At 52.4% G+C, this 22562-nt stretch overlaps 1 long non-coding RNA gene across 2 annotated transcripts; it reads right to left on the minus strand.

The window, feature by feature from the left end:
- Positions 1 to 670: 670 nt before the first annotated feature.
- On the minus strand, positions 671 to 18944 carry LOC122463545. 2 transcript variants are annotated; one of them, XR_006287012.1, is made up of 4 exons: positions 18432 to 18944; positions 14560 to 14655; positions 5424 to 5538; positions 671 to 984 (listed from the first exon to the last, which is right to left on the minus strand). It is a non-coding gene; the product is annotated as an uncharacterized LOC122463545 (long non-coding RNA). The 2 variants fall into 2 exon arrangements; XR_006287011.1 differs by having other exon boundaries at positions 5370 to 5538.
- Positions 18945 to 22562: the final 3618 nt, after the last annotated feature.

The following is a 22562-nucleotide window of genomic DNA, read 5'->3' on the forward strand; positions in this document are numbered from 1 at the left end:
GGTTCACAGGAGGTGACATTCACTCGGGGAAGGTGCAGCGGACCCCCAGCATAGGGCACTCCCGGGCTGTGTTTTCACTGATCCACTAGCCACAAACTCCAGCTCAGGGGATGAGCATGGACTATTCAAGCCCAGGAACTGCAGAGCAAGGGGTAGTTTTCATCCCCCAGCGTGTTTCCATGGTGCTAATGAACCATGGCCCCATACGTACAGGAGGTCATCAGTGGGGATCAGCCCTGCTGCCAGAGAATCACAGCTACTGGGGTCACCATGAGTGGGAGACAGATTCCTATGCAGGGTTATCAGATCTGCACAAGCCAGGAATTCATCCTGCCACTACAACAGCTCCCTGGAGCCCTTTCTGCTCCATCTGTAGGACATGGGGCTGGTTCCTACTTCACATTCATCACTGTTGTGTTTTAAAACCACCGGCTGACATTTCATACCCACTCTCATCCCAGCAGGTCATCCTGGTCCCCAACACTGGCCATTTGGGGACAGCTTCTTCAGCGTCAAACCATGAGCGGTACAGGCCGGTGGAACTGGGGATCCGAGGGACAAGAAGCAAAGCAGGGTGATGGCCTGTGCTTTAAGACCCTGCCCCTGCGTGCGGTGAAATCCCTGGGCCAGATTCTGCAGTCAAACTCCTCGTACATCAGACATACGCACGACTCACAGCAGTGGCTCTGACAGCGGGATCCGAACAGCGCTGCTGAGTTAATTGAATCCGTGCCTTCTTTCCCGGGGCTGCGACTTTTGTTAATAAATTCCCTGAATGGCTGCCAGATTCCCTCCTCTTGGTCTCCTTGGCCTTATCATCTCTGCAAGGAGGTGATTTCTGTGCGCGCCTTTATCCACTTCCCTCCTCAACGGGGGGAGTGGAATAATTCCAGTGTCTGACAAGAATTCGGCGACCCGAGTTAAGGCCGGTGTGAGATGAGTTTTTAATGTGCTGATGAGATGACTCTCAGGCCTCGGCATAGCCTGTGGGGGGAGGGGGAATTGCCGACATTCAGATTCTCCATGGCCACTGAAGGTAAGGCAAGAAGCAAAGGGCTCAATCTGCACTAAGGGAGATGTAGTTAGGCTCTGGAATAGGCTTCCAAGGGAGGCTGTGGAAACCCCATCGTTGGAGGTTTCTTATAAGAACAGGTTGGCCAAACAGCTGTCAGGGATGGTCTAGATTTACTTGGTCCTGCCTCAACACAGCAGGGGGACTTAATGACTTCTTGAGGTCCCTTCCAGTCCTTTCTGTGAGTCTGTATCTAGCCAGAAGAACCCATGGGCGAAAGGCAGCCCTGGCGGGGAGGGGCTGCTTTGAACACAGGGTAGATTGTTGTAGCATGCAAGAGTTAAGAGACTTGCCCAAGGTCACACCATAAGTCAGTGGCGGAGCGGGGAACATGAGTCCTAATTTCCCCCTTGCTCTAAACCACCTTCCCTATCAGTCATTTGCCTGCCTGACAGCTGCTCACTGCAAACCCCAGAGCTCCACTGCCGAGTTCGAAACACTAGCCCACCCTTCCCCTTCCTACAGCGGGGAGGGCTGAGGCCCAGTGCTGTGCTCTAACCACTAACCCGTCTTCCCAGGGCTGGGTACAGAATCCCGGGGTCCTGAGACCCAGTGGCGTATTTTAACCGCTTAGACCCACACCTCCTGGCCAGAGCTGGGTACAGAATCCCAGGGTCCTGAGACCCAGTGGCGTATTTTAACCGCTTAGACCCACACCTCCTGGCCAGAGCTGGGAACAGAATCCCAGGGTCCTGAGACCCAGTGGCGTATTTTAACCGCTTAGACCCACACCTCCTGGCCAGAGCTGGGTACAGAATCCCAGGGTCCTGAGACCCAGTGGCGTATTTAAACCGCTTAGACCCACACCTCCTGGCCAGAGCTGGGTACAGAATCCCAGGGTCCTGAGACCCAGTGGCGTATTTTAACCGCTTAGACCCACACCTCCTGGCCAGAGCTGGGTACAGAATCCCAGGGTCCTGAGACCCAGTGGCGTATTTTAACCGCTTAGACCCACACCTCCTGGCCAGAGCTGGGAACAGAATCCAGGCATTCAGGATGCCAGTGCATTGCTCTCGGTGCTAAGCCTGGCTCCCTGTTTACACTGGCTGGCCAGAAGGCAAAGCCCCCCGGCAAAGCAGCAGGGGCAGAGGACTCAGAGGAACCAAGCTGGAGAAAAGAAAGGTGTGCGTTGCAGTTCATCTGGGCTGGCTCGTCTCGAGGTGGCTGAACAGCCGCACGCTGAGCGAGTGGGAGCAGCTGTGGCTTTGGGAGCGGGGCCCGGCCCAGGCAGGTAATTTGTGGGTGATGCAATGAGGTCTGAGCCTGAGGACTCAGCCAATGACAGGGAGCTGGCCACATGCCAGTCCCTGGGCCTGCCTCTCCTGGCATAGCTCTATGCCCCTGCTCCTCTGCTCCCACACTCTCTCCCCTCCATCCCCCAGCCTGGGCTTCCCTCAGCCACTCGGCAGTGAATAACGGGCCCCCAGACAGCTGCTCGCAAGGCTTCAGGCAACCAAGAATCAGCCACTGCCAGCAATCGCCTTGCCGGTGCCAGACCGACCCCATGGCCCTGAAGGCACCCTTTCAGCGCTGCTGCCCGCAGTGGGATTGCAGCTGACAGAGGGGCCAAGAGAGGCAGAGAGGGAGCGACATGGATGCATGGGCCACATGAGGAGAGCTCCCAACATGCTCCGCTCCGTCACAAACACAGATGTTGAGCGGAGGCAGCAGCTTGGCAGGCTAAGCATGGGGGTTCAAATACCTATTGTGAGGGGGGAGGGTGAGTAGGGCAGTCCCCTAGGACATGGGAGAGCTGTGTTCTAATCCTGGTTCTGCCACTGACCTCCTGTGTGCCCTGGGGCAAGTCACTTGATCTCACCGTGCCTCAATTTCCCCAGCTGTAAAATTATACTTATCCTCCTTTGTAGGGCCCATGCAAGCCCTGGATGCTGGTAAGCACTGAATGTTATTATTCCTAGTAGTATTAGACAAGCCCTTCACCCATGCAAAGCAGTGAACCATCTCCTCAGCAGATAAAACAATTTTTATAAAGAGGGGGGGGGGGTTGTGGGCATTACAGAATGAACAGGACCACATGTGCAGGGATTTGCTCCAGCACCCTTGACCAAAATTACTCTCCTGCCAGCACTGGTGTACGATGGGCTTGCTCGTTATCACCATACACCCCAGACCTGGCTGCATTTCAGATGCCGATTTGTAACGTGCCTCGTTATAAACGCCGCTAGGGGATTAGGATGGCATGCAGCACTCGCTTGGGATGGGAGCGGAGCTTTAAAAAGGATTTAAAAAGGAAAAAGAAACTTGGACGACAAAAAAAACCTATCCACATGCTGAAGTAATGGGAGTGAAAGTGAACAGCAGAGATGTACCCATGGCAGAAGGTTAAGTTCCAACGCTCCGATGCTTTCAGAACCCTTTGGCCTGGAAATCTCTCGAGCTTTCTGGGACATCCTGTCAGACATACTATATATGTAGAGCTTTTCTTATGCTCCATGTGGTCTAGCGGTTAGCGCAGGGCACCAGGTGTCCAGAGTCCTGGGTTCTAGTCCTAGCACTGAGGTTGTACAGGGTAGTGGTTAGAGTACTGGGCTCTAATCTCAGTACAGGGAAGGTGCGCAGGGTAGTGATTAGAGTGGGATGAACTGGGAGTCAGGACTACTGTTCCACAGCTGATTTGCTGAGTGTCCTTGGGCAAGTCCCTGCACTGCGCTGTGCCTCAGTTCCCCCTCTGTAAAATGGGGATAATGCTATTGACCTTTGTGAAGTGCTTTGAGGTATGGTGGGACAGCTCCATAGAAGAGCCAGGTGGTATTATTACTATTATTCCTGTTCATAAAGGGCACTCAGACCATGAGACAAATGACCCCTCCTCTGCGCAGCCTGGCCTTGGGGAGAAAGTGCTTGGGTGGGCTCCGTACCAGCGGTGGTGGCAGTACAGTGCCGTAGGTCGCTGAGGTCCTGCTCCTGCCGTGAACTGCGGCAATGCTGGCCTGTAGCCCAGCCTCCCGCAAGGAATGGGAGGCTGATGAGAGGGGGTTGTGGACAGGCTGTTTGCCTGCCTGCAGAGCACCAGCTGAGAGAGAGAAGAGGGGGCAGGCGCTCCCGCAGTCGTGTTCTTTCACTTCTCTCCGGTACAAGGGTGGGTGGGAGACACGCAGCCGTGGCTGCCTGCAGATCAGCCTGGGAAAGTGTCCCCACCCGCCTGGATGCGGAGGGATGGCCACCCTGCTATTCCCTCCCCAAGGAGAGGACCCGAGAGAGAAATGACATGCCCCGCAACCTCCCAGCGCACGACTGCGCTCACGCAGACAGGTATGTAGCATGCATGCACACGCCTTCACACACACGGGTACAGGGAGCCACATGCACACGGCTGACAGACATGAACACGCACGCAGGTAGGCAAGCCGGCAGACGCACAGAGACGTGCACCCATACAGAGGGCCATGTACATGCACACACAGGGACAGCTAGGTGCATGCTCACTCGCTCACTCACACACTGCTCTCTCCTCTTCTGCTCCCATCAGGTCAGACCTTAGCAGTGCAAACTCCTCAGCAGCCTCCCATCTGCAGCAAAGTTACCACAGCCCCTCAGGGGATTGTGAGCCGTTTTCACGTAGGAGAAAGGAAAAGGCAGAGAGCTCGAGCTATTTAACAGAGTCTAAACCTTGCCGTGTCCTTCAGGAAAGGGCTGAGCAGAGCCCAGGGCAGGTCTGGTCAGAAAACCGAGCGATACGGCATGGTGGGGGTCAGTTACACCCGGGATAATTCCCTGCACATCTTTAACCAACTCTTTGGGAGGATCGGTAAGCAGTTTGGAAACCTGAACCAACTCTCAACTCCCCTGTGAGGTAGGTCAGGAACATTATCCCTATGTCACACATGGGGAAACTGAGGTACGGAAACTTGCCCAAAGTCACATAGCAAGTCAAGGGAAAAGCTGGGAATAGAACCCAGGAGTCCTGACTCCCAGACCACAGCTTAATTCACTAGCCCATCCTTCTCTGGGCGGTTCCAGACCCAGTCGGTCAGTTGCTCTAACATGGGTGCTACAGATTCAAATTCAGGAATGAGAACCCAGTTGGGCTTTTGGTGCTTCTGACAGCATCGCCAGGCATGAGGATCGTGCCAAGGGAACCAGGCTGGCAAGGCACGAGACAGAACTGAATCCAGCTCCCTGTCCCATAGCTATATCAGCCAGGGCAGTAGGGTGGGTGGAACTCAGCTCTACAGCTGAACCAGATTCCTGCTTCTCTGACTTGGGCATGGGGTGATGATCTGGGCCACATCGCTATAAGAAGCCTCAAGGGAAAGAAGGTCTACTCTCATCTCACCTTGCATCCAGGGACAGCCTTACCGAACGGCTCAGGGAAGGAGCGGCCTCTCACCTCGCTGGCTGATCTGGACTCTTGCACAGAGACAGCTGGCAAGGAGGGAGAGATCAGGACAACCTGCCAGGTGTGAAGCCAACATGTTCCCCTTCGCCCACTGGAGATTTGGGCCCTGATCAAAAGAGAGACAAAGTCATGAGGGAAGGGACTTCAAATGAAAGCCGATCCTTGCCCAGATACTTCCCTTGTGATCAGTTACCGCCCAAAGACACAATCCTGCACAGTGTTCAACCCTCTCTCTCTCTATAGGGTGATGTCTGGCTGTGGTTCCAGCTGGCGAAGGGATGGATCAGAGGCAGAGGGGGTAAGGGGGTCTCCAGGCTCAGGCAATGGTAGCTGCCAGGACCCAGGCCTGCAGAGCAGTCTCTGCAATCAAATCTTCCAACACTGCCAAGAGCAGAGCAGGCCCTGCTGCACCTGTCTGGCAGGCACTCCCACTGCAACGCTACAGGGGTCCCGGGGATGACCCCAGGCGACTGCCTTTCCGATTGCCAAAGGGACTGGTTGGGGTGGGTCAGTCCAGCCACTGCAGAGACAACGAAGAGAGAGAAACATCCAGAAATGCCAGGGCAGGAGGACTTGTCCCCACCTGGTAGCAACTGGTTGTTTGACAGCATCTTTCAGGCAAGGAATACTCCAAAGGTATTTAGGCTCCTCATTTCCATTGAAATCAAGGGAGAAACAGAGACGGACCAGTGACCTGCCCAAGGTCACATAGCAAGGCAATGGCAGACCCGGGGAGAGAACCCAGGCATTCGAGGCCACTTCATCTTCCCTAATGAGCACTCCTGAAGCGAGACAAGTGCAGCAGGTGAAGAGACTGGACTGTCACTCAGCCCCTGCGCCCACTCCCCCATTAACTTAATGGATTGTCATTGACATGTGCTATACCTACAATCCAGGAGGCAGCCAGGCAGGTGGCGATCAGGATCTCATCTCCAACCTGCAGCTGAGTATCACATCCGCGGCCTGCACCCCAGGCTACAAATGACTAATCCCAAACACCAGACCCACGTCCTCACCCCCAGCTCTGTCTCATCCAACCCCATGTGCAAATCGAGATGTTGTGACTTACCCCCATGTTCCCCGGGGAGGCAATTTCACCTTGACACCTGTGCCCCACCTCCCCGGGCCCACCCAGCCTCCACTGGCTCCCATCCCTGGCCAATCCTCTACCCTGCTGATCGGGGTGCTGGAACGAGGGGTGCTGCTGGCTTGAAGTGTTTTCCATCACATACAGGGTTTACAGTTTGGTTCAATAGCCCTCAGCACCCCCGCTATACACATTGTTCCAACGCCCCTGCTGCTGAGCGATTATTACTAGCTAACCCTTACTCTGGGGCGCCCGTCTCCTTAGCCGCATTTCTACGCAGTGAGCCAGGGCTCCCTCTTGTGGCTCAGGCCGATTCAAGATTTCGGCGCCTTCCCTGACAAGTGCCTTGGACAGAAAATCTAATTAAAGAGCAAAGGCAGCTGCTGCCCGATTGCTATGGGAACCAGAGAGGAGATGGCCTTTCTCAGCGGTGGTGTGCTGTAGCAGGGCCATTGGGAGCGCTGCTGGGAAGGAGCCGATAGCCTGGGCTCAGCAGCAGGTATGATACACCAAGGGGCCAGCTTCAGCCCTAACTCCTGAGAAGCCCATGGAACTGGGCCAGTCTGACCTCCCACTGATTATCTCCTCTGTGCCTCAGAGTCAGAGGTTCAAACCCCAGCAGAGTATAAGGAGCCCTCCAAGGCATATCAGATAAACCGAATACCAAGCAGATTACTATGAGGTTTATTCAGATGAGGCCTTGCATACCAACCTCCTGTCCGCTAAGTGTGGACATTAAAGATCCACCCAGAGCAGGGATTAGATCAGGTGTCTTTGCCCAGAACGGTCCCCTTGCCATTTGTTGGCTGGCTCCTTCCCATCACCCCAAAGGTGGCTGCACCGTGTGTAGCTACGGCAGTCTGCGAAGAGCTTTGGGCAGAGAGAGTAGATGCTATTCTCCCTTGCACGTGGGGTGTTACTAGCTGGGAAGGTGCAAGCCACAGCTTTAAGGTCAGTTAATAACTCCACTTGGCTCTTCACGAGCACTTCTCCATAGATCCCAAAGCGCTTTGCAAAAGAGGGTAAGTATCATTACCCGCCCTTTTCACAGACAGGGAAACTGAGGTACAGCAAGACGCCCAAGCTCACAGCAGACAGGGCCAATGGGAGACAGGGCTGCAGGCAGTCATTCATTATGGCTTAAGAGTGTGCATTATTTGGTAGCCTCTGCCTCCTGGCAAGCTGCTAACACAGCCCTTTGGGCCCCCTCTTCCAGCCCCCTGCTCGGATATGGCCTCCCCCGAAGCAACGCCCTGCTCCCACAGACTGTTCCCGATACGCCCAGCTGCCCCTGCAGGAAAGAAGGGGCCTATTCTGCAGTGGGGCTGAGCCTGCAGCACACACGGAGGTGGCGATGCTGGGATTGTGGGTTAGCGGTGGCAAGCCCTGCAGGGGACACCTGGAACGGGAGGACTTCCCCTTGCAGGGGGGGTCTCACTTGTGACCGGTGGCAGCCACACATCGGGGGGAGTTTCAGGTCACATTTTCAAGTGCAAGCGGTTTCCAAGCCATCCACGAAAGCAGCTCTGCTTTCCCCAGCTGAGGGCCCGTGCAGGCAGCCCCACCCAGGCAGACCGAGAGTTAACCCATGGACAGGCCCACTCTGCCAGGCACCAGAAAGGGAGGCCGGTTGAGCGGCCCTGTCACTCTGTGCCATGAGTCAGGCAGGGGGAAGCTATGGAAGCAGGGTTGCCAATTTTGATTGGAGACTCCAGGACAATCCTGGCAGGTTGGCAACCCTATGCAGAAGGGGGGCGAGGCCAGAAAACGGATTCCAGGGGAAAGGAGGCATGCTGCGGGGAGAGCACTGTCCTCCCCCTCGGCAGTTGCTGCGGTGGGCCCCTGGTTCTACAGAGCGGAAATAGGGAACCTTTTCCAACAGCACTTCTCAAAACCAGGCTCCAATGAACCCAGAGCCAGGCAGAGGAGCTAGAAGGGCCACTGCCGTGCCCCTGAGCCCGCCAAGGGGCTGCTTTTCAGGGGGAGAATGCACACACCCCCTTCAGAAACAACAAAGCAACAAGGCAGGGAGTGAAACTGGGGCTCGTCCCAGACCCCAGGGGCTGCCTGCACTGGCTAACAGGGCTCCCAAGGGGGGGGGGTGCTTATTACCCTAGGCTTCCCCATCTCTGCCCCTGCACTGAGGCCGGGATGTTGCTCCCCCACAACCCTGCCCAGCGCCACTCACGCCAACGCCCCCGGGGCCTGTTCCGTGGCACCAAGCACCCACCACACCTTTGGAGCTGGCAACACTCAGCTGCGTAGAAATCAGGGCTGTCCGGCTCCGCTCCACCGGCTTATGCTGGCTCCAGCGGCTCACACACCAGGTGGGCTGGAGAAGGCAGAGGAGCCAGAGTGGCCCAAGCAGCCAGGGACGCCGGGGTGACGTGTGAATAGGAGGCAACGGGCGCTGGCTTGGGGGGCTTAGGCTGGGCCAGGGCTAGTTACCTCCCATCACTTGGCTACAGACCTGGTGGAGGCATATTCCCCAGCAGGGCTGGGACAGGGTTTGGATCTGTTCCCTAGTTCCTACAGCCCTACTGACCCTAGGGGCAAGGAAAGGGCTCAAGCCCTCACGACAGCAAGGAAGCTGGATATTCTGGAGCCGAGCATACTCGGATTGCAGAGTGCGTGCCAGTGCAGCATTCGCCTCCTGCTGCTCCACCGGCTCTGAATGGGGGGCCAGGACACTGGGGTGAGCCCCTTCCACTGCCCCCACTGGGGCCTTGGCAGCGCTTTATCCACGGGGGGGCAGGGGGCTCTCCACACGGCAGGAGACTTTGCAACATCTTTTTGTTTCAGGCAAAAGTCAGTCCGCTTCCCCCTCCCGGGAAAATCCCATTTCAAAGCACCAAAGAGATGCTGAATTCTAGTTTTGCATATTGCAGCTTCCAAACTTAGAAGGCAAGTCCCGCAAGTGGGATTTTCGTCCCCTGGTGAAATGCTCAGGAACGTCACCAGTGGACCCAGAGAAAGCCCCATGTGTTTAAATAGGCAGAGACCGCACCACCTCATTCCTCTCTCCTCCATTCCTGTTAAGCCCTCCCGCATCCTACTAGATAGCCAGCTTCCACTGCAGTCTTGGTGGGGTCCTGCTCTGAGGCATCTGAAATGCTGCTCACAGGTAGTGCTACCGGCACCAAATCCAGAGCCAGGAAAGGGGTGAAGAGATACAAAGCACCCTTGGGAAATGCCAGCAGGTAGAGAAGGTAGGATGTTCTCTCCCAGAGAGATTATAAATAGGACTCAATATTGCAGTAACCTTGCTTGTGTGTCACATGCCCTATAATGTTAACACTGAATGGGGAGTTCCCTCTGCAGCAGCCTGAGCTTTTGGAGTAAGAGGAGCAGAGCTGCGGCCATCATGAAGTTCAGCATAGCCAGGGTACACAGCACAGTGACAGCTACAAAGCCGTAGGCGGTGATGACTCTTACAAACCCTTAGACAAACTCACACAGCACCCCAAAAAATGGGCTGGAGCATGGCAACCAAGTGGGGTTCAGGACAAGGGCAGGGATGGGAAACTGGGGACAAAAATGTGATCAATCATTCCCCGTGTTCCTGCAAACAAGGACCAGAGGGTCCATGTAGTGCAGGTTTTCAGGGGTGGTGAGTAAATACAGTTCCTATTGACTCCCCCGGGGGCCTTCAGTTGTCCCTGAAACTAGGCCATTGGGGGAGGAACTCAGGCTCAGACACTAAGCTGCATGGTACCCCCCAAACCTGATGAGCCCTTCAGCGGTCAAACCTGAAGGGGGCACCGGCACCCCACTTGTTTGGCCCCACTGCTGCAGCAGCTTGGCAGCCCCCTTCAGACACAGATGGTCAGGTTTTCTGTATTGTTTAAAATTCGATGCTAAAAAAAAAAGTCCTTAAAAACATCTAATCTTAAATCTCATGTAAATGTCATGGATTTGCAGATGTTGGACCCGGAGAAGTCCCATTAGAGGGACTACCAGTAGCATTTGGCACTGAAATGGGCCTTTGCACCTTCAAGGTGAGTAAATATAATCCCCAGTGCACAGGTGGCCCGTTGTCAGGCAGGACAGCCCCTGACCCCTACGCACAATCCATCCACAATCCTCAGACCAGCTCCCTCTCACACTCTCAAGAGAGTCAGGGCTGTTGCCTACAGCAGGCTCTGCAATGCTTTGTCTGGTCCAGTTTACATAGTATCAAAGGATGGGGTGGGGGTGGCATTCCCTCCCCTTGGGAAACCCCAGCCTAGTAGATCGCATGGTAGGGGAGCCTTCCCTGCTGCCCAGATGAAATTCAACTGCATCCCATTCATCCCAGTTTAATCTCCAGCATGATCATATATAGACTGGAGCAGGTTTGATTATTTTTTTTAAATAATTTTTACAAATAATAATCACTGTATTAAGCTTTTCCCCTCGCCCCCCATTTTTATTTAAATTTTCCACAGCTGTGGGAAGTTATGGGTGGAGGAAAGAGATTCAAAAAGGTAAAGCTTCATAACCATTAAAGCACAAGCTGTCAACATCACATCAAAACAGACAAAGTAAATATCCCTCAAGCCAACCCTAAGTTCTCAAATTGCATTTTTCTTACTTAGCCTGGCTGTATGTTTGTTGTCCAGCAGTTTGTCTGTGTATGGTGAAATTTACCTTCCCTGATAAAAATCTAATGCTGCCCAGCCCTGTCATACTAAAGAGTTCTTCCAGCCCCGTGACGTGCAGCTCTGGGAACAACCTACTCTGGAAGGGTACGTCTACATGGCAGGCAGAGCCTCTACGCCCAGACTGGCAGACTCAGGCTCATGGTGGCTGTGTAGGCTGGCGCTGACGGTTTGAAGCCAAAGTAGGGGCACCAGCGCCCAAGCCACAAAGTCTGCATGGCTATTTTCCCGGTACGCTAGCACGAGCCCTAGTCTGTCGACCCAGGCTCGGGGGCTTGCTGCCATGGGCTGTGTAGACATGCACTGCGCTGCCCTAACACCTAGATGTCAGCAGAGTGGAGTTGTGTTCCCTGTCCTACCACAAACCCCCACAATCTCCCTCTGCCTCAGTTTCCCCCACCTGCGGATAATGATGCTGATCTACCACCTCCACAGGCTGCATGTTTGTTTAGTTTTAGACAAGGCAGACAGCTAAAGGAGTAGGGCCAGCTGGAGGAGTTTCAATCCCACAGTCCTCGCCCAGCAGTGGGCACCATGCTCTGGCAGCCCTTGCAGCTCCTGTCACATGGCTCTGTGGAACATCAGGTCCTGCAGTGGGCTCTGGAAAACAGCCCTCATGCCAAGTGTGACTAACAGGGAGCTGCTGCCTCAACGCCTCTGAAGTATTTTGAGGACACTTCACAAGCTCGAAGGATCCTTCTGTCCCCGTGGCAAGAGAAGAGGCTGCTGTTTAGGCTCCGTGGGAGCAGTGACTAACATCATCCCCCACGTAGTCATTAATAAACCCTGATCCCAGGAGGAGGGGCCATGACTTGCCCACCTGCGGCTTGGAGATGGTATTCATGATTATGGGGGAAATCTGCTGACACATCAAAGGGTGCAGGGAACTTGCACTTTCCTGTTTATGGCACTGCCCCCCACACCTGAGAAGAGTGGAGGTTCTGAGAGGCCAAGAGTGGGCACACAGGGGCCACCCCTGCCAGAGCAGTGCTAATCAGGGGAGCCAGCCCAGGGCCTGCTTCCTGGGCACCCTGCCTGAGAAATCACTGCCCTCCCCAAGGATAGCATGCTTGGCCCCACCCAGAGGGCAACACCCCACCCATCCTGGGGGCCCCCAGGGAGAGCCCACATCCTGCCCCAACATCCCACACCAAGTGTGGGGTTGAGGCACCCAGCACAGACGAGAGGCTAGAGAAATCCAGAAGCAGAGAGAGCTGTAGGTGAGCAAAGCCAGAGTCACAGCAGATGTACCTGAGTGGGGAGAGGCTCACAGCCCCAGTGGAGCAGATCTCTTAGGGTGCCCCTGCACAAGAGGGGCATGAAAGGGCCCAGCCCCCCTACAGGCAGGACACAGGCTCTCCTCACCACTGCGTCTCCTGGCCCTCAGCTGCATTCGAATTCCCTGCTGCTGCAGGGAAAGTGGAAGACCCGCTATGGGCCAGGTGCCAGTGACAGAATCACAGACCCCTGCTTGGAGTTAGCCACTGCCTGGAGTCCAGTCTGACCTAGCACTCTCCCTGACCACGCCAAACCCAGGGAGCAACGGGGGTGATTTTAGCCAAGCACCCTGCTGAATTCTGTGACCTCCCCCTTGGAAGCAGGTGTTGCCATTCAGATAATCAATCATCAGTACTTGACCACTATCTAGCCTGTAGACATTCAATGTTCTTTACACACTAACCCTATAACATACAGGCCTGAGGCAGGTGACCTTAAGACCACTAGCATGATGTTCTGGAGCAACGGCCCACAGTACCCTGCATAGTGTATTGCAAACCGGGGGGGGCGTGGAAACGACATCAGGACACCTGCGTTCTGTTCCCTGCTCAACTGCTGTCTTGAGCAAGTCACCTCCCCTCGGTGCCGGTTTCCCTTCCTACCCAGTGTCTTGTAAGTTCAGAGAAGAGACTGGCCCTTACCACGTGTATACACATCACCTACTAGCACAGCAGGGCTCAGATCTCAGCTGGGGCCTCTAGACACTACTCTAATACTGGTTTCATGCATCTGATGCAGTGAGCTGTAGCTCCCGAAAGCTTATGCTCAAATAAATTGGTTAGTCTAAGGTGCCACAAGTCCTCCTGTTCTTTTTACTACAGTACTGCTATGCATGCATTTCCAGTGCAGCGGAGTTGGAGATGCTGGCATCTTAAACAGCCCTCTGGGCTCATTTAGAAGGCAACACTATTTCCACCCCTAACAGGCTGGGGTTGGCTATCCTGGAATCTCCTTCCACCCCCCTAAGTCATTGGAAATACATGCAACAGTTCGGTTTTTTACTGGGAAATGCCAGCTGGGGGAGCCAATTATAACAACTTGTTATTGACACAAGAGGGAGCCCCTGAGCTGGAAGAAATTCTTCCTAAGGGAACTAGACAGCCCGGAGCTAAAGCCCCTGCAGCAAAGCCAGCCTAGCTCCTCACCAGCTGGACACAATGCCTCAAAGCCAAAGCCCCGTGTCCCATATCCAATGCACTCTATTAGAGGGACGAGAAGATCCTGCTCTTGCAGGGGGACAGTCTCCATCTACTAGGATCCTGTTGAAGATGGGATGGTTCCTATTTCAGGGGCTGATCCTGCAGGGCGCTGGGTGCCCATTCTGCAGGGTCCAGCCCTCCCTGTTGCACTTATCCTGCAAGTCCCTTTCATCACCAGGCAATGAGGGTGCTGGGCTGGTCCGTACAGGCATGGCCAGGGCCACGCGGACACATGATGCTGGCTGCGGGGGTCCCCAGCTACATTTGGCTATTGCTGCAGAAGGGGGTCGAGTCTCACCCTGGCCCCTTCACCTCCCCTAACTGATGGGCACAAAGGCTATTAAAACGCAGTCCTGGGCTTGCTCATGACCCTGAGGGGGCTATTTATGATTCAGTACATGTTCCCATGTGTGGGACGCCTTTGGATCAGAGGAATTAAGGAGTGCCTGTTTATTAACAAAGCCATGGAGAGTCTTAGCTTAGCCATCATGTTGTTTGGGGAGCAGCACGGCCAACCAAAACACCTTGCTGTGTGTTTTATTTTTCCATTTCAGCCCTCACCTTTAGAGCTCTCCCTTCATTTTGGGGAATGCTGATACACAACACACCGTGCCAGACCTTTGAAAGGGGATAGCTGGGAGTTTGCAGGCTGGACGCAGTCAGGGTCAGAATTTCTCTCTCAAAACACACAGTCCTCATGGCTCCCACCTCCTTCTGGAAAGTCAAAACCAGAAGGAACTTTGGCTGCGTTCTCCTCTGTATGTACCCTGGCTTATGTCAGGCACAGACCTGTTTCAAAGGGCAACTGATTGCCCAGCTCCCTAGATGTTCATGAAACTAATACCTTGCCTTTCACCTGAGGATGTGAAAGTAGACCTAGTTGGAAACTTGTCAAAAAGAGAACAAAAAAGGACATGCAGTACCTTTCTCAGAGCTGAAGAGCTCTGTGTAGCTCAAACACTTGTCTTTCACCCACAGAAGTTGAGCGAATAAAAGAGGTTTCCTCACCCACCTGGTACCTAAAACATATTTTTTTGAAAAACAAAAAATGCAATTTATGTCTGCATTGAAACATTGCAAAGATGTGTCCATCTTGAAAACATGTCATATAAAAAGCCCCAAATGAAGCATTCCAGTTATGTAGAGACCTCCAATTTCAACATTTTTTGAATGAAAAGTGTTGATTTTTCATTTAAGTAAAATTCATTGGTCTCTACCTCTTTTTTTTAAAGAAAGGTTAAGGAAGGTTGACATTGGAACAAAATATTTTGATTGTCAAAAGACAAATGTTTTGTTTGACCCGAAACAAAACTTTCTTCTGAGTTTTGTTTTGCAGGAAGTTTCAACTGGTTTTTGTTCCATTTCGGATTTTTTTTAAAAAAAAATAACGGAATATCCTGGGGAATGGAAGAATCCAGGCGCTGCCAAGCTCTGGGTGTCCGACATAGTTTTGGAGAAATGGTACCTTGCTGCAGCCCAGAGGGAGTGGGGCACAGACCCCAGGGCTCCTTACTCTGATCGCCGGACAATGCTCTCCGCTGTGCTCTGCTGACAAGGGCTAGTTCACATGTGGAGCTGGAGGTTGGGCTGGGGGTACCCAGGAAGGACTCCCACCCGGTGAGGGGCAGCTTTGTCGTTGGCCAAGCATCTTGGAACGTTTTCCATGCTCGGCAACAGTGTCAGGCATTGGTCTGTGCTGGATGCAGGTTACCCAGGCCAGGTGGTCTGGAATTTTGCCCTGTAACTACCTGACATTGGGATCTGGCTTTAGAGCAGATCTCTGCATCCTTCTGCACCGCAGTCCCACACCCACCCCTCTTCTCAGGCCCACAGGGGGGATTTTGCTGTTTAACTCTGATGACAGCAGAGTTAGAGCACACCTCTGTCCCCCAAGTAAGGGACGATCTAGCAGGGCTGCTTCCTGACTAGCAGAGCAGCGCAAGGAGGTCCCAGATTTGCTGCTCGGAACAGATTAGCACAAAACCTCTGGGCCAAATTCTGCCAGCACCTACCCTCAATATGATCCAGGTGCTAGTGGAGTTGCATGGGACATAAGGAAATGCAGAGCAGGGCCTGCTGCAAAGAGCTCAGCGTTCCCTGTTGGCTTGTTTAATCCCTCACAGAGCTAATCTCTGGACAACTCTTTAAGCAGAGTCACCAAGGCAGCACACACATGCTGAGAGCCGAGGCAGTGCACAAGGGGTGTTGTCGGGGTGGGTGGTAGCACAAAGGAAGCTAGAGACCCCTCCATGGCCCCTCCTCCAACCTAGGAGGGGGAAAAAAAAAAAAATCTGGGAATTGCAAAGGGTAAATGCCCCTAGACCAAGCTATTGTTCCTTCCCATCTCTCCTGCTAACATACATCCAAAGCTACAAAACAATTACTGAGCCACTCATAGGGAGGCAGCCTGGCCTAATGGTGTGAGCACAGAGCAAGGAGCCAGGAGTTGAGTGCTAATCCCAGCGCTGACAGAGATCTCCATTGTAGCCAATTCAAGTCAATTTGCCTATGTACCTCTATTTCCCCCCTACCTAAACTAGAGATAAGGTCACTTATGCACCCCACCGGAGAGCTGCAAGGGTTAAGATGCTTTGGTCCTGACCCCTTAAAATCCCACCTTTCTTGCAAGGATATGCATGGCCTATTTTACAGGAACTCTGCATTGTTCAGTGAACTTCACCCCAGACAGCAGGAAATCCCTTGGAAGACTAGAGGATGTTTCAAAGGCCAGAGCTCTTAACACTGACAGTTCTGCTTGCCCCTCTAGAAGGATGTCCCATGGAGCCAGAGAATTTTCAGGATATAGCAATGTACATTCTGAAAGAGGGTGCACTCTAGCAGCACCTGGAAGGGCAGATAGCGTAACAGAGACCCTGATCATTTAGAACTGAGACCCACAGCATAACGGAGAGGGGGTGTAATATTCCTGCATCACGAGATGCTGCAGAGATTTCCAAAGCATCCTTTGTCTTTGGCAGAGACGCACACGGGAGACCCAGCAGTCTTCACTTTCCTAGTCACTGACAAAATGGAAAACCAGGATAACAGTAGGGATTGTGAAGGAGACAGGGGTGCTGTGGGACTTTAATGCTGGAAGAAGCCACAGGGTTGCAAGTACCAGGAGAAAGAATGAAGGAGAAAAGGAAAGAGAAAGGAGGAGGAAAAAAAGGGAAGAATATGGAGGAAAGGAGAGATACTGACAGGTGGGATTAGCAATGAGAAATCTGCAGCTAAACCGGGTTTGTGTCTTTGCACATTAGTCGAGCATGACAGGATCAGCGTGTTTGCTCATCTACCATTTATAAGTGGCAAATTCCCTCTCCATCCCAATTACCATGAATTAGGCAGTATATGTCTAATATCCTTTGCAACAGTGACTGGACTGGCCAAGATTAAGGCATCAAGGCCCAGAGCCTCAAAAGGTATTGGGGATCTTAACTTTCACTGAAATCAATGGGATTTAGGAGCCTAGATACCTTTAAGTTTCATAGATTCCAAAGCCAGAAGGGACAACTGTGAGCATCTGGTCTGCTCTCCTGTATCACACAGGCCAGAGACCTGCCCCAGAAACCATTCCTAGGGCAGAGCTTTTAGAAAAAGATCCCATCCTGATGGCAAACTGGTCAGTGATGGAGAACCCACCAGGACACTTGGTAAATTGTTCCAATGGCTAATTACTCCCACTGTTACAAATGTATGCCTGTGGGACAGGGCCTCAGACCCAGATGCAGCTGTTTTCTTCAGGGGGATTTCTCCTCCAAACTAGTCTGAAAACACTGCGCAAATATACCCCCATTAGTTTAACACCCCTAACCCCCCACCAGCGCAATGGCTTGAAGTTCAAATCCTTCTAGAGCTACCTATGGTGAATGCACCTGCCCCACCCATACAGGGCACAAAGGAAGTACAGTTGCCATGTTCATTCAGGGACTGATAGCAAAGTCCATACTCAGTCCCACTAGCCCACATGGGAGCTTGGCCCTTCCAGGGGCTCCAGGTATGGGATGGGTATTTCCCTTAATGTAACAATGCACACACAGAGCACTCCATATCTAGCTCTCAAGGCACTTTATACAGCTAGGTATGGATCCTCATGCAGGTGAGGAAAGAGATGTCACTGGCAGAGCCAGGAAGAGAACCCAGGACTCCTGCCTCCCAGCCGAGTGCCTTACCCACTAGAACACACTGCCCCCAGAGAGGGTATTCTTCACAACCTGCATGCCCATGTCTAAGGAAGGTGACTCCAGCCTACTGCTTATTAGAGCAGCAACCAGCCTGGGATTGACTATGCCCGGGTGTTGCTCCCATTGACATGTTTGGGAAGTTTGGCACATGGAGCGCTTACAGGGCAGCTCGCTCGGGGACAGGGCATGGACTTGTTCACTAGCAGGGAACTCAAAGGAGAGCTACAGTGCGTAAACCACAAGATGGTGGTTGAGCAGTAAATCACCACCCTTGGGCAGGGAAGGGTGGTTAAGCGATAAACCATACCAGGGTGTGTGTTAGCTGGCTATTGAAGCATGGGGGGTGGGGGCAAAGAGGAGGGGGCGAGAAAGGCCCTTGGCTGACATCGTATATTACTATTCAAGCATATTTAAACAATTGCAACAGACAGCTTGGAAAGTTACATAGTTATTTTTGGAAAACCAAGACGACTCTGCCTCATCTCGTACCAGGATAAACAGCACCTACCCAGGGAAGGAGTGAAAACAGTGGGGCGTGGGAGACAAGAAGAGAATCAGGCACTGATACAATGGGGGTCAATGAGCAGATAACACAGCAGCTATTGACTTACCCACAGAAGAAGCCAAGACACAGGGTCCTGCTCAAAGTTATGCTGTAGAATCAGGGTTGCCAGCTCACTGATGCAGCATGTGCACTCCAAGCAGAGTTTAATTTGCCTGGGAAAAAAACTGCAGATTTGGGGCCTTAGAACAAACAGCCCCAATTTTATTCATATTTTGGTGTTGATTGTTATTTTGCAATACTACCAGAATGGCCAATACCCTTCGCAACACACACCTTCTCCCTCAGGTTAGTTTCCTCCTCCTTTTGTACCTGTTTACCCAGCAGGGTAAGGAGCCCCAGGTGCAGCTGCTCCCCAAACACTTAACCCTTTCTTGCCTGATTCCACACCCCTGAGAGAGGAAAAGGAACCTTGGGGGCCTCTGGAACCCAGATGGACTGTGAGCCACTGCTTGCTGGCTAGCCTGGAAGCCTGGTACTCAGGATATGGCTTTAGAGAATCAGTGCCCTCTCCCAGGCACTTCATGGCCCTGGGAACTGAGAAGCCTAATGTGATAATGACCAGCTGGCCTTGTAATTTGCAACTATGTGGTTTGCTAGGGAAAGGGGTGGGTGAGAGAGGAGCTGGCTGTGAACTAAGCCAAAGGAAAGCTGCAGAACTATGCTGCCAGTCTGTGGGGCATGCTCTCTCAAAACAGATGCTGTTTATTCGGGGTTGAGGGGAGCATCCATTGCATACACCATGTGCAAGCTGCAGCTTCCTCACCTCATCTGGGCTTTTCTGGGGCTGGCGAGAGACTCAGTGGGGTCATTATGGGCCAAGCAGGCAAACCAAAGGATGATGCTGGTTATGCTTTTGCAAAACTGTATCAGCTGGCTTTTGCTGTTGCCAGAAGGGAATCCAAAGTTCAGGGAGTCCAGTTCAGAGCATCTGTTCTGAGGCCATCTCTAAGTGTGACCCCCAAGGGCTGAATCCTCCCCCACAGCACCAAGCCTGCATTAATGAGTTTTCACTCAGGGATGCCCCACGGGGGTCAGACCCCTTCAGGCTGTGGCATGCTAGGAGTGACAGCTGCTTCCTCCTCTGGGCTGCAATGGCCACTGGGCTGTTGGAGCTCTAAAGCAGCTGTGTCCCTTCTCCATGGGGGAGTTAGCTGGTGACCCCAGGTAGTCGCGATTCCAGCAGCCACGCTGCTGCAAGCTGGTGTGTCTGGACACTCAGGGAGTGTGGACTCACCTCTGGGGTGGCTTACCACATCCAGGCTTCCAGGGACTGCACCAGTGGAGAGAGTGGAATGGCGTTTATCCTGAGGTTAGGTTTCAATGCCCAATGAACCCCCACTGGGCGAGGATTGCGGCCCTCTGCCACTCCCGCTGATCTTGGACAGGAGATGGGTAGGGAGCAGTATGAACAGAGAAACAATTTCGAATTGGAGGGCTGGGTTAAAAATACCCAACATCCATAAACAAAGGCGGGTAGCCAGGCTTAGGAACAGAGCAGCTTGGCAGGTACAGATATATTTTAAACGATCTGAATATTCCTGAGAAGTAAGTTGTGCTGGATTGGGGCAGGGGTGGAGACCCAAGTTGACTCTGGGATAGCAGAAGTGGGGTACTCAGGGACAGCAGGAATTTCAGAGCTATGGAGAGTCAAAGAGAAAGGGCCAGGAATTATGCTAACGGCTGTGGGTAGTTTACCAGACAGCAAGACATTCAGACAGTCTGATCCAGAAAGCACATGGGATACAGGGAGTGGCCTTAACTACCCTCATACTTGGTAAGGCAATTCACATCTTTTCATGTATTTATACCTGCTCCTGTATTTTCCATTCCATGCATCTGATGAAGTGGGTTCTAGCCTACAAAAGCTTATGCCCAAATAAATTTGTTAGTCTCTAAGGTGCCACAAGGACTCCTCATTGTTTTTGCTGAGACAGACTAACACGGCTACCACTCTGAAACCCTTAACTAACTGGGATTTCTCATCCTTCTTAATGCCTGCGGCCATTGGGTATTTTAGGTGTAACCTTAACATTGATTTCTGAGGCTGTTTTACCTCAGAGAAACTTACTGTGTTCCTTTAACCCTTATTTTCCTGACCTATGTGGGATACATTTGTAAATTCAACTGCATCTGTATGAAGCTGTGCAAGAGGGAGGGGGTATAGCAGAGACAGATACAGAGAGGGGAGGGAGCAGCCCTCCTGGATCTGTTCCTGGCTCTGCTAATGACTTGCTTTGTGACCTCAGGCAAAATCATTTATACTGGTGTGCCTCAGTTTTCCCTCCGTTGGTTGATTCATACAGGGGTGCAAGGCTTAATTAATGACTGCATCCCAGCTCCTTGGCCTCACCATCAGTTTCAGGAAGACAGAGATCTTGTTCCAAGCAGCACCTCATTCCAATGCCCCAAGCCAGACATCTTCATCCAAGGCACACAGCTGAAAAATGTGGATCAATTCTAGTGTTTGGACAGCACTGTCTCGAGTGATGGTTCCCTTGATAAGGAAATTTCCTCCAGAATTAGTAAAGCCAGCCAAGCCCTTGGCCAACTCCAAACAAAAGTCCTTAACCAATTTGTCTCCCCACCAAACTGAAGATCTAGAGTGCAGTGGTTCTAACATCTCTCCTGTATGGATCTGAGACATGGACTCTTTATTGACGTCACATTACACAACTTGAGCAATTTCACATGCCCTCCCTTCGCTCAGTAATGAGCATTAGCTGGCAGGACAGAGTGACCGACATGAAGGTCCTTGAGACAGCAAATGCAACCAGCTTTGAGGAAACACTATTGAGAGCACAACTTACATGGACCGGACATGTCATCACTATCTCCCAAAACAGATCTTGTATGGGCTGCTGAGGCAAGGCAAAAGGAAGAAGCGTCATCCACATAAGAGCTTCAAAGATAACTTGAAGAGCAGTCTCCAGTGGGCTGATATCAATCTCAAAGAACATGAGCAAATGGCTCAGAACAGGACTCACTGGTGGTCTCTGACAAGATCAGCATGTAACAGGTTTGAGCAGGATCAACAAAATCATCTCCAGGCATCATCAAACATCATAGATACGGACTTTCCATGTGCTCAGTGCTGCTGACTCCGTGCATCAGGGTTCGGACTTCAGAGACATATGCGTAGCCATAGGTGGGAACTGCGATATTATCATCATCATCGTCAGCGATGGACGACCAACCAACAACAGTGAAGTTCTCTGAGATGCTCAGGTGAAAGGTGCTATAAAAGGTGCAGAGGCCAAAAGTTGTCTGGGAAACTCACCAATGTAAGGCAGGATTTTGCTTTCAAATAGCCTCCTAGTGGGTGTGATCCAGAAGTTCCGGTACAGTCCTTACTCAGGCAAATCCGCCATCGGTTTCAGTGATGAAGAATCGAGTAGGAAGGGCCATGTGGTTTGGCCCAATGTGGGTAAAAGCCGTGCCCAAGTGCAGTGGGTTCCCTCTCACCTGGCCGTGCAGAGTGCTGCTCATGGTCTATTCCTAATACAGCTGAGCGAGATACCATCACTCCCTGATGATCTGACTGTGTCACCAATTAGGCACGCAAGAGTGGATGAGCCCGGGAAAGGATCCAGGCCTTCCAACACCACTCTGGCTGTTGGAATTTGTCCCTTGACTGAACAGCATTGCCACAAGCCTCCTGTTATTTTAAGAGGAATTTCCCGTGGGATCAAATGAAGTGGTCTAACCTCAGGGCTGGTGTTCTAGCCACAGGGCAATGTGATCAGCCTACACAAAGCTCCCAGCCTCTGAGTGATCTTCTGACAGGACCTCAGCCCCAGAAATGGGCTGCAGAACAGAAACTTGTCACAACTAGAAGATCTTTAAAAACAATCCGTAATGACTCTAATGCTGGCGAAAGGTGCCAAGCGGACAGCCCTGGAGATGGAGTTGTCTGGTGGCACACACAACAGGTGCAGCATGGCTCTGGGGCTGGGTCCCTGGTGTGTCAAGCTGGACATTTGGCAGTATCTTCATTTCATTTTTTTATAAAAGGTTTTTGTTTTCTTTTCAAGAGGAGATAAATATGGAAATGCGTAGGGCAACTAGTACTGCACCATGGCTATTATTTGAATAGCAACAGCACCAGGGCCCCATTGTGGAAACACAGAACAAATGGATGATCCCAGGTCCCAAGAGCTCACAGTCTCAGCAAACGTGG

Source organism: Chelonia mydas, chromosome 22, assembly GCF_015237465.2.
Source record: "Chelonia mydas isolate rCheMyd1 chromosome 22, rCheMyd1.pri.v2, whole genome shotgun sequence".
Taxonomy (NCBI): domain Eukaryota; kingdom Metazoa; phylum Chordata; order Testudines; family Cheloniidae; genus Chelonia; species Chelonia mydas.